The sequence below is a fragment of the Mesocricetus auratus genome, unplaced genomic scaffold, assembly GCF_017639785.1.
Source record: "Mesocricetus auratus isolate SY011 unplaced genomic scaffold, BCM_Maur_2.0 Super-Scaffold_100676, whole genome shotgun sequence".
In the NCBI taxonomy this organism is placed as follows: domain Eukaryota; kingdom Metazoa; phylum Chordata; class Mammalia; order Rodentia; family Cricetidae; genus Mesocricetus; species Mesocricetus auratus.
In genome coordinates, this window is record NW_024429266.1 from 15396811 (window position 1) to 15408384 (window position 11574).

The following is an 11574-nucleotide window of genomic DNA, read 5'->3' on the forward strand; positions in this document are numbered from 1 at the left end:
CTAATGTATTTATTCTAGGAGCTGGAGGCCAGTGGCTATACACTTGGCACAGAGTTCATGTTCAGAGAATCAGTTCTCACTTTCTACCACAGGGGACCCAGGGATAGAACTCTAGCCTTTCAGCCAACACCCTTACTCACTGAGCCATGCCACTGACCCATCAGACATCTTTAAACCTGGTATAGAGACAACTTTCCAGTGACACTTCTGTCCTGCCTCAATGCTCCCTCTCCTGAAACTAGTGACGAGGAAGTCCTGAATGCTTTACACAGCATGGCTTTTCTCAGACTGTCCCCTCAACCCCACACCCCCTCTTCCGTGCCTCAGATAATGGTTGCCAATTTGTGGCAGGCAGAACCATTCAGAGAAAAAGGCTTCCTTGTAAACAGTTACTTGAGAGGTCTTCTGTCCGTTGTTAAAACCTGTAGCCAGGCTCTTGGGTTCTGGTTTGCCACTTAATTTGCTATGGAACCATGGGCAATTAATTTAACCTCTCCTACAGGATCCTTATCTTTAAAATGAGGGTGGTGACAGCAACTCATCTCCCAGGGTTATTTTTGAGATTTACAGCTTTTAGATTATTGGCAGATACACACCACACATGTCATTTCACATGAATTTTATTTCTGTCAGCTGTCGCTTTTCGGGACACACCCACTGTTAAGCAACAAACAGCTTGGAGGGTCTGAAGTCAGGATTTAGATCTTGACTCTGAAGTTTTGAGGCAATGCATTCCACCGTAAGACATTGTTACTTCACCCGTCAAAATGCTATTCATGTTCTTCAGAAGGACTCAAGTCGATTGTCTCTTCCTTGCTGGGCTGGATGTGCAGGCCTGTCATCCCCGCTACAAGGTAGAGAGATGCAAATTCAAAACCTACAGAGTGAGTTCAGTATGGGTGATTTAGTAAGACGCTATTTCTAAATTAAAAGTAAAGGCTGGAGCCAGGGATGGGGGGGGGAGTGTGACGGGGTGACGCACGCCTTTGATCCCAGCACTCGGGAGGCAGAGGCAGGCGGATCTCTGTGAGTTCGAGGCCAGCCTGGTCTACTGAGTAACTTCCAGGACAGGCTCCAAAGCAGTACAGAGAAACCCTGTCTTGAAAAAATAAACAAACAAAAGAGAAAGGAGAGAGAGAGAGAGAGAGAGAGAGAGAGAGAGAGAGAGAGAGAGAGAGAGACCCTGCCTCAAAAATCTGGAGGTATAGCTCGGTTGTAGAGCCTTGCTTAGTATGTACTAGGTTCTGGCTTCGACCCTTAATGCCATTTTTAAAGGTTGGGGAAGGATCCCTTCTCTACCATCTTCCCTATCCTTGTATGACTTTAGTTGACTTTCAGTGCATTTAATTGATTATAAGAGACATCATTAGACCTGGGGAGATGACTCAGTCGGTAAAGTGCTTGCTGAGCAAGCAGGAGGTCCCCAGCACCCACAGGAAAAGCTAGACTCCCATTGGGAAAATCGAGACAGGCAGATCCTTGGAACTCACTGGCCAGTCATCTCTCAGTCTTGCCTAATCCGTGAGATACAAGTCCAGTGAGAGACCCCAGAAATAAAGTGAAGAGCAACTTAGAAGTCTCTCTCTCTCTCTCTCTCTCTCTCTCTCTCTCTCTCTCTCTCTCCCTCCCTCCCTCCGTCTCTGTATCTATCTATCTCTATCTCTATCTCTGTCTCTGTCTCTGTCTCTGTCTCTGTCTCTGTCTCTGTCTCTATCTCTATCTCTATCTTTGTCTCTCAACAGAAGACCAGAGTTCAGCTCCTAGAATGCACATCATGAGAGAGGAGTGAGGCTTACAACCTGTAACTGGGCTCTGGGGTACCTGATGCCCTCTTCTGGCCTCTTCGGGTACCCGCACACAAATGACGTACACTCAAGCAGACATATATGCACATAAGTAAAATAAATAAATATTTTTAAACCTCAAATAATATGGAAAAGTTGCTTCTAGAATCTACCCTGTTGATCTGTTTGTTTGTTTTTCAAGACAGGGTTTCTCTATTAAACAGTTCTGGCTGTCCTGGAACTCACGCTGTAGACCAGGCTGACTTTGAACTCACAGAGATTCATCTCCCTCTGCCTCCCAATATCTTTAACATTGCATCCTTTTTTTTTCAGTCTTAGAAGAAGATAAAAGTACTACAGAGAGCTGGTGAGATGGGTGAGCAGGCAAAGTCTGATGACTCGAGTTTGATCCTCAGCACCCACAGGATGGGCAGAAAGAACCGATTCCCTTAAGCTCTCCTCTGAACTCTACATGCACACACACACACACACGACATAAATATAAGTAAATAACTGTAAATTAAACATTTTATGTATGAAGAATACACCACAGAGTGCTATAGAGTTCTGTTATTGAGGGGTTTTAATTTTTTTTCTGTTTATAAAATATAGGGTCCTGCCGGGTATTGGTGGCGCACACCTTTAATCCCAGCACTCAGGAGGCAGAGGCAGGCAGATCTCTATGAATTCCAGACCAGTCTGGTCTACAGAGTGAGTTCCAGGACAGCCTCCAAAACAATACAGAGAAACCCTGTCTCGAAAAAAAACAAAACAAAAAAAAAGGTTGCCACTGTTGTCCAGGCTGGACCTGGACTCTTAAATATTTTTAAATTAGTGCGTGTGTGCGTGCATGCATGTGTGCATGTGTTGCATGAGCATACAAGCATCCACAAGAGAATGAGCGCCTCCCTCTGACTGGCTAAGGGACAGATATTTGCCAGTGTACCACCCTGAGGTTGCCATCTGTTTCCTGTTTTAAAGTTTGCTTTCATTGAACATGGTGGTGCATGCCCGTAATTCTATCAGTTCCAGAAGCTGAGGCAGTTAGACTGCAAATTCATGGCCAGCCTGGAAAGTTCAAATCCTCATTGTATAAAACTTAACTTTAAAAATTACCATAACTTGGGGCTGATGGGATGGAGGGCTCAGGGGGTAAAGGCTTTGAAAGCCTAACAACCCAAGTTCTATCTCCAGAACCCACAGAGGGAAAATCAATTACCAAAAGTGGTCCTCTGACCTCTACACCCCTGCCAAGGCATGTGTGAGTGCACACACACTAGAAAAAAAAACAAAACAATTTTAAATTAACATAACTTAGGTAACTTCTTAAATTTCCAGTTACCAAATGTGTCAAGTAAAATTCTTCAGGGTGACCATAAAGTTTCCCCACAGTCTCTCCACCCTTCCCATCAAGTTTGTTGTTGTTCCTCCTGCCACTGCCCTAGGGATGAACCTAGGGCTTTGATGTACATGCCAGGCAAGCCCTTGACAGGTGCTGTGTAGCATTCACGCTCCCTTCCATTTTTTCTTTTTTCTTTTTTTAGATCTTTGCTGTGGAGTTCTGCCTGGTATGGTACTTGATATGTATGCCCTCCAGACTGGCCTCAAACTCACACCAATCCTCCTGTCTCAGCCTCCTGCGTGCTGGGATTACAAGCGTAAGACATTATGTCCAACTTTTCCATGTAATCTTTTATTTGTTTCTATCTGCAATCTTGGTCCCAGTTAACTGTTTCAGGCATGGAGAGATGGCTCAGTGAGTAAGAGCACTGGCTGCCCTTTCAGAGGATTGGGGTTTAATTCCTAGCACCTGCATGGCTGCTCACAGCCATCTGTAACTTTAGTCCGAGGGGAATCCAGTGCCCTCTTCTGGCCTTCTTGGGTACTGCAGACATGTAGTGCACAGACATGTACAGACACACAAAACTCATACAATAAAGAAAATGTTAAGAACTTTTCACTTCATCTTCCATAATAAAAGCCTGCTAGGGGATGGTACAGACAGGTACTTAGTGAAGGTTGTCTTCTGAGGACATGTTAAGAAGCACAAGTGATAAAAGCAGTCATTGGGGCCAGGCGTTGGTGGCTCACGCCTTTAATCCCTGCGCTCCGGAGGCAGAGGCAAGCAGACCTCTGTGAGTTAGAGCTTGCTCTACAGAGTGAGTTTCAGGACAGGCTCCAAAGCTACAGAGAAACCCTGTCTCAAACCCCTACCCCCAAAAAAGCAGTCATTGGTGAACTGAAGGCTTGATAAGCCAGGCAGAAAGCGTTACAGATGGCAGATGGTCCATGATTGTGAAATGTGTACAAGAGGCAAAACCATAGAGACAGAAAGTAGACTGGTAGTTGCTAGGGGCTTGAAGGAGAGACTAATGAGAACTGACAGCTCATGGATGTCAGATTTGCTTGGGGATGGCTCGAGTAGTCTGGAGTTAGGGTCAGCAAGATGGCTGAGCAGCTAAAGGATGCTAACACCACACTTGACAACCTGAATTTGAGCCCAGGACATCCACATGACAGTTCACAACCATCTGCAGTCACAATGACTCCAATGCCATCTTCTGGCTTCTTTTGGGCACCTGGTACAAATGAGGCGCACAGACACACGCAAGCACAAAATCCTCATGTGCATCAAGAAGTTTCACAAACAGATCCCAGAGAAGGGGCTCTGGGAGAGGAGGCAGGCTGGTCAAGTTAAAGAGGAGAGAGAAGAGTCTTCAGCAGGCAAAGACCCCCGCCACAGTGATGGAGCTCACATTGCAGAGTGGTGCGATCTACAGGCAAATGCAGAGCTAGGGGCTCAGGGGTTCAGCAGAGCCTTTGTGAGGTGCTAGTCCAGCATTCTTCCTGATTGAGGTTTACCAATGAGGCAGGCTGAGACTGAGTTTAACTCTGTCATCTCCTGACAGCTCCTCAGAGATTTTCCAGCTAGAAGCATTTAAGGAGGACAAAACAGTCTCCATCATATCCCAGATCAACAGACTCTGTTTCAGGTGGTCGATACAAGCTCAACAGGGCCAGGTCAGGGTTTTTAAGCACCTGCTTAGCATACACAAACACAGAGAGAGAGAGAGAGAGAGAGAGAGACAGACAGACAGACAGACAGACAGACAGAGACAGAGATAGAGACAGAGACAGAGAGAGACAGAGAGAGAGACAGAGAGAGACAGAGAGAGACAGAGAGAGAGAGAGACAGACAGAGAGAGACAGAGAGAGACAGAGAGAGAGAGCGAGGAAGGAAAAAACTGTCTGGACTCCACAACCAGCTCTATTGGTTTGAGGCATAACTCTGCTGTTTATCAGATGAGCCCTCAATTCTTCCATTTGTAAAGTGGGTGGTCTAACGACGCCCCAATTCCACGGGTATTGAGAGAATGAAGTGTGCTGACTGGGTGCAAAGCCCCCAGCACAGGCTGTGATGAGCCTGACAATATAAAATCAGATTGTGCCATTCGCTTAGTCACAGGGCTCTTCCTCTAAGTCTCCTGCAGCAGCTGGCAGGTGGCTAACACACTTCTGAATTAGGCAAGATGATATTTATGGACTTGGTGTAGTTCTGCCACAGCCAGTTCCTCTCTGGCTTCCTTGTAAGGCATTCTGCACTTTAAAATAAATGTTATACACTTTTGCAATTTTCAAGCAATATAAAATCAGAGAAATGATCCCAGTGCCTCCCTTCCCTGGGGCTCATCACTCTGCTTCAATAATTGTCAGTTTGAAGCCGATGGGACTCCATCATGTGGTACCTGTTTTGTGTCCCCCACCTTAACTAGGTTATTTTGAAAAGAACTCAGATTTCATTTCATCTAAGATATTCCAGCTTGTATCTTTAATTTATCAAAAACCGTGTAGGCCTAGTAGGGTGGAACGTGCTAGTAATCTTCCTGATGGCAGGAAGATCAGTAGTTCAAGGCTTTCCTCTGTTGTATAATGAGTTCCAGGCCACCCTGGGCTACATTCTGTCCTTTGAAACACAAAACAAAACCACTTGTATGTGTATGTATTATTGGCGATCCAATGCAGTGTAATAGGCCCCTACTACTGATCTGCCAACCCTAACTAACCTCATAAGGTATTTCTTTAGTTTATTTTTTAGATGTCTTTATTTTATATGTAGAGTGTTCGATCTGACCGTATGTATGTACACCACATTTATGTCTGGTGCCCTCAGAGATCAGAAGAGGGTGTTGGATGCCCTAGAACTCGAGTTACAGATGGTTGTGAGCTGCCATATGGGTGCTGAATCAAACCTGAGTCCTTTGGAAGAGCAGCCAGTGCTCTAAACAGCTGAGCCATCTCTCCAGCCCCACGAATACTTTTTAATACTATCATATCATATTAACATCTATAAAATTGGACTGTGGTTATTGTTTAATATCATTAACAAGCTAGCAGTTGTCAAATGTCCTTGATTTTTCTCATGCTAGTTTTTTATTACATTTATTTATTGCGCATGTGTGGGCATGCATATGCCGTGGTGTATTTACTCATGTGGGGGTCAGAAGACAGCTTTTGGGGGTTGGTTTTCTCCTTTTACCATGGGATCCGGGAATGGAACTCAGATTGTCAGGTTTGTGCAGTAATTGCTTCTATTCTCTGAGCCATCTTGTTGGACCATGCAGAGTATGTATATGTGTGTGTATGTGTGTGTGTGTGTGTGTGTGTGTGTGTGTGTGTGTTAATCAAAATTCAGTGGGTTGGGGCCCAGCTCAGAGGTACAGCCAGCACTGATTTAACTTGTGAGGTCCTAGCACCACAAAAATAAACCACACGGGGTGGGGGAGGAGGGCCTTGGTCCCGCCTCAACAAGATGATGGGACAGACTAAGTAGACTTCCTGGGGAACAGATGGGAAGTGAAAGGGGGAAATGGGAGGAGCAGGAGGAGAGGAGGGAAGAGGAAATGGGATTGGGATGTAAAAAATAGATTAAAATAAATAAATAAACAAACAGATCCATAATTAATAAAACGTAAAAGCAAGATCATTCATGTGATGTCTCTCTGGTGTCTTGTACTATAGATTCATGTCTTTTTCCTCTTTGACCTTTATTGCTGAAGAACCCAAGTAGTCTTTGTTTTGTTTTTTTTCTATCAAATCTGCCACATCTTATATTTTGCTGAGCCCTGGAATACTGTATTGTCAAGACTTCCGAGGCTGTATCTGAAGGTCCCAGTAGTTATGGTTGAAGGGAGAACACCCTGAACTTCAAATAAATGAATAAAACAGTTGCAGTGTATTGAGACACATCGAGTGTGGTGATTCTTTCTCATAAGCCTTCAGAAATAAATACCTTGGTCATCTCTAGAGAATGCTGAGGACACAACTCTCCATTCTAAAACTAAAGAACCGAGTATCTATTCAGTGTGTCCTGGATGCCCTGTAACTCAGGGTAACCAAATAACCAATCAGGAAAGATCCTGCTCATTAAAGACGAGGAACTGATAAAACTAGTGTTGCCATTCAACGTCTAACAAAATAAAATCCCTAACATGATTGTCAATGACTGCCGAGAAGCAGACAGACAGCCTCATAGCTAACTATACAGGTGGACAGCACCCGAACCCACTGATCATCTTGGCATCATGGGAGGAACCATAACACCACTTCCTTTTCTGCGATAGGTAGTCTGCAGCCTGTGAAGTGACTGAACCACTAAATCAGAATCTGAAGCCGTGAGATGGCTCAGCCGGGAAAGACGCCTGCCACCAAGTGAGACGGACCTGAGTTCAATTCCTGAGACCCAAGTGATGGAAGGCGTGAACAGGGGTCTGCATGTCGTGCTCTGACTTCCACACGTGCATCCGAACCCCATAAGAAAACGTAACAAAAACTTTAAATCTAGTCTGGCATTGGTGGCGCACGCCTTTAATGCCAGCACTCGGGAGGCAGAGGCAGGTGGATCTCTGTGAGTTTGAGAACAGCCTGGTCTATAGAGCAAATTCCAGGACAGGCTCCAAAACAATACAGAGAAACCCTGTCTCGAAAAACCAAAAACCAAAACAAAACAAAAAACAAAACTTTAAATCTAAACTCAGAATCTAAGTTTCCATGTATAAGTACCAGCTTCAAAGTAGTTTGTACTTCTCCCTAAGATGATTAAATAAAAGGCCCTTAAAAACCAGTGGGCATTTGTCAAACCAGGCACTTCTTAATGGTGGGGATAGCACTCAATCCCTTTAAGTAAAAGCAAGCCTTCACTCTCACTGTGCTAAGTAGTGGAGGAGGGGTGAGAAGCTCTCTGTGTGGAAGCAGCAGCGACTGCAGCAGCGCAGAGTGGGTTGTGGACCTTGGGACATGCCTGTGTTATCTCCCCCTCTGGACCTTTCCATCCTGTCCTTCCGGGTACAGGGCACTGAGCCCCAGGTATAGCATGCTTAGACAAGCTCCATCATTAGCCACACACGCACACCCCACCAACCCTGTCTTAAGTGTTCTTTTGCCTCGCTCACAGTTCCTGATATTTTTCTTTTCCTTCGTTCATCCATCCACCTTGCTGCTGGGGATGCCTCAGCCCCGGATGGGTGTAGCTCTTTTTCTATCCTCATCTGGAAGGTGAACCTGTCTTCCGCACATGACCTGGCTTTCCAAGGCGGCAAGCATCTGTCCCGGAAGCAGGCGTCACGAGTCCCTTCCGTGAGGCAAGCAGGGTGGAGGAGGCTGTGCCAGGCCCCCGCACGCACGTGACACTGTGTGGACGCGCGCCCGCCCGGAGCAGCAGCACGCTGGGCCCGACACAGTTGTCAAGTGGGCTGGTGCCTGGCCCCGCCTGCCGCCCTGGGCTTGCCGTTCCCAGGAAGTGCAAGGCGCGCACCCCAGCCTCACGATTCCCTGGGGCCCATGCATATTTATAGTCCTATCCCTGGACGCCTAGGCCTCCTAGGCTTGCTCCTGTCTTCCCTCAGGATCCAGTTCCGTGTCCCCATAAAAGGCCACACAGATACGCACAGCACTTTAACAGATATTGCATGCACTCCTAAATGCCCATCTCAGAGATTGCACACCGATCCAAAGGACCTAACATACTGAATATTTTGGAGTCACTCAGTATTGATGCTCCACTTAAGAACATTAATGCACATGCGCGCGCGCGCACACACATACACACACACACACACACGCACAGGGGAAGGAGGAGTGTGTATGCCACAGCACCAGTATAGAGGTCAGAGAAAAACATTTTAAGTTTATTCTCTCCTACTATGTAGGTCTCAAGGATTGAACCCAGGTCATCAGGCTTGGCCACAAGCATGCTTTGCCCTATTAGCCACCTCACCAGCCCGGAGAAAATGTCAAAGTATGGTGGATTCTTTCATTTTCTTGTTTTGTTTTCCAATGCACGAGGAGAGTAACCAAATGGTGCTTTAAAAATGATTTTGGAGGGCCGGGCGTTGGTGGCGCACGCCTTTAATCTCAGCACTCGGGAGGCAGAGGCAGGCGGATCTCTGTGAGTTCGAGGCCAGCCTGGTCTACAGAGTGAGTTCCAGGACAGCCTCCAAAGCCACAGAGAAACCCTGTCTCGAAAAACCAAAAAAAAAAAAAAAAATGATTTTGGAGGAAAAAAAAACAATTTCTAACACAGTCTGACAAATTGCTAGGAAAAGATACATGTAGCGGTATTCTGGCCTCTGCCATTCTTATGGAAATATAGAAATCACTGTTCCCTCTGAGTGGTCAGATGGCCACAGTGTCCCCTGGATTAGCTCTTTTCTGTTTTCTTTTTTAGGGAGGCGGAGTGGGAGACCCTGGGAGCAGTCTCAGGTTTCTCAGCAATATGAGATAAATCCAAAGGGGCTCTTGGTTGTGCAGAATGAAAGGTGACAGATCAGTCTCCCGCTTTACCTTCAGCTTGGAGGAGAATAATTATTCGAGACCTGACATCTAATACCGACCAGTGGTCACTGATACTGCAAGTGAGAGCTTCACCGACAAAGCACAAACAGCACTGTCTAATTTTAAGTCCCAAGTGAGGGGCGGAGTTAGGAAGTATGGATAAATAAACGACCCCAATGTTGAATCAATAAATCTTTTGAACATAGGGGTGCTCAAGGGTATGGGGGGGGGGTGACAGACTCCCAGACCAGCAAAGCAAAGAGAACCATCTGTATCCAGTAAGCATGAGCTCACCAGGGCACGGGACATTCAAATACAAGAGTCTAGCCATGAACAATGGTCCTTACATTACTTTCCCCAAGCCTGTGGAACCTAACCTCCTGAGAATGGTTTCTATGTTGCAATCTCTAAGGATGGAACAGACTGGATGAAGTGAAAAGACAGAATTCCTTGTTATATTGCATTGGCAATTGTTTCTCTCCCCAACTGTCTTACCCCTACAGCTCTCTTTTAGAAGATAACCTGTGCTTGCTGCTCTGTTAGTGGTGCTTATAACCAAGATATTATTAATTACTTAAAATGCCCATTAACTTGTTTTTTAAAAATTGTTTTGACACAGGAGGGTGGTTGCACATTCCTTTAATCCCAGCACTCGGGAGACAGAGGCAAGTGGATATCTATGAGTTCGAGGCCAGCCTGGTCTACAGAGCATGTTCCAGGACAGTCAAGGCTGCACAGAGAAACTCTGTCTCCAAACAAACAAGCAAAGAAAGAAAGCTTGTTTTGATAGCCATAGGGGGATATTACTCAGGCTCTGGTTCAAACCAATACAATGATTCTTGAAATTTCACATTTTATTTTACAAGTAGCTGTTCCTAACAACCCCCCCCCAAAAGTATAGGGTTGGAGCCATGGTGAGCTGTACAAGCCTGGGTACTGAGTTCAGCTCTCCAGTACTCGTGGTAAAGCAAGGCCTGGCGGTATGTGTCTGTAGCCATGCTAGGGAGTAGGCTCCTTGGGGCTGCCCAGCCAGCCAGCCTAGCTACCAGTGGAGCTGCATGTGCTTTTGCTCACCTTTAATCCCAGCACTCAGGAGGCAGGGGCAGAGGCAGATCTCTGGTTCAAGACCAGCCTGGTCTACATAGTGAGTTCCAAGCCAGTCAGAACTACACATGAGAACCTGTTCAAAGAAAGAAAGGTAGAGAAGCCAGAGGAAGACACCTAACCTCTACAAGCACACACACAGACGAGCACAACCCCACACATACACTCCTACACTTAAAACAACTGAAGTGAAGTCATCAGAATCATTATCCATTAAATACTGTCCCTATCTGGACAGTGTGTTGGATACCACGCCCACTTCACTTTCTCTGGTGTGCTGTGGGGGCTGAGAGCTTGTCAAGGTCATGGTCACTCCTTCTTCTGGCTCCAGTGTCCTGATACACTGTTACAGTTACAAGAAGGGTTTGCTGAGCGGACCAGTGTCTTATGAGTCAACTTCATCCGTTTCTCGTTAGACACAAACAGCAAGGTGAGAAATTACAGAGCAACACTAGGAAAACAGCGTTAAGATCCCAGCTCTGTGGTGGAGGTGGGAGGAGGGGCCTGCTAAGAAAAAGAAAAGTTGCCCTACTTCCTTAAAAAGCAGTGGTAAGATAGGCATGGGATGTAAGTCTGTAAACCCTGTCCTTGGGTGGCAGAGGCAGGAGGGTCAAAGGTTCAAGGTCAGCTTTAGCTACCTAGTGAGTTTCTAGTCAGCCTGAATGCATGAGACGTTGTCCGCAAAACAAATAACGGAGAACTAATGCCTAAGATGGAGACATACTGGGCTTCACTAAACACATGTCTCATCCTTACTCACGATGAGCCAGGTACCTTTCCTTCCATCTTCTTTTCCTTTCCCCATCCCGGCCTGCCACCCCTGTGGATCTCACAGCCTCGTGCGCAGTTGGTAAAC

General features: G+C 46.1%; 1 long non-coding RNA gene across 1 annotated transcript; it reads right to left on the minus strand.

The window, feature by feature from the left end:
* Positions 1-604: 604 nt before the first annotated feature.
* Positions 605-8503, minus strand: LOC121137198. Its single transcript, XR_005874432.1, has 2 exons — positions 8234-8503; positions 605-847 (listed from the first exon to the last, which is right to left on the minus strand). It is a non-coding gene; the product is annotated as an uncharacterized LOC121137198 (long non-coding RNA).
* Positions 8504-11574: the final 3071 nt, after the last annotated feature.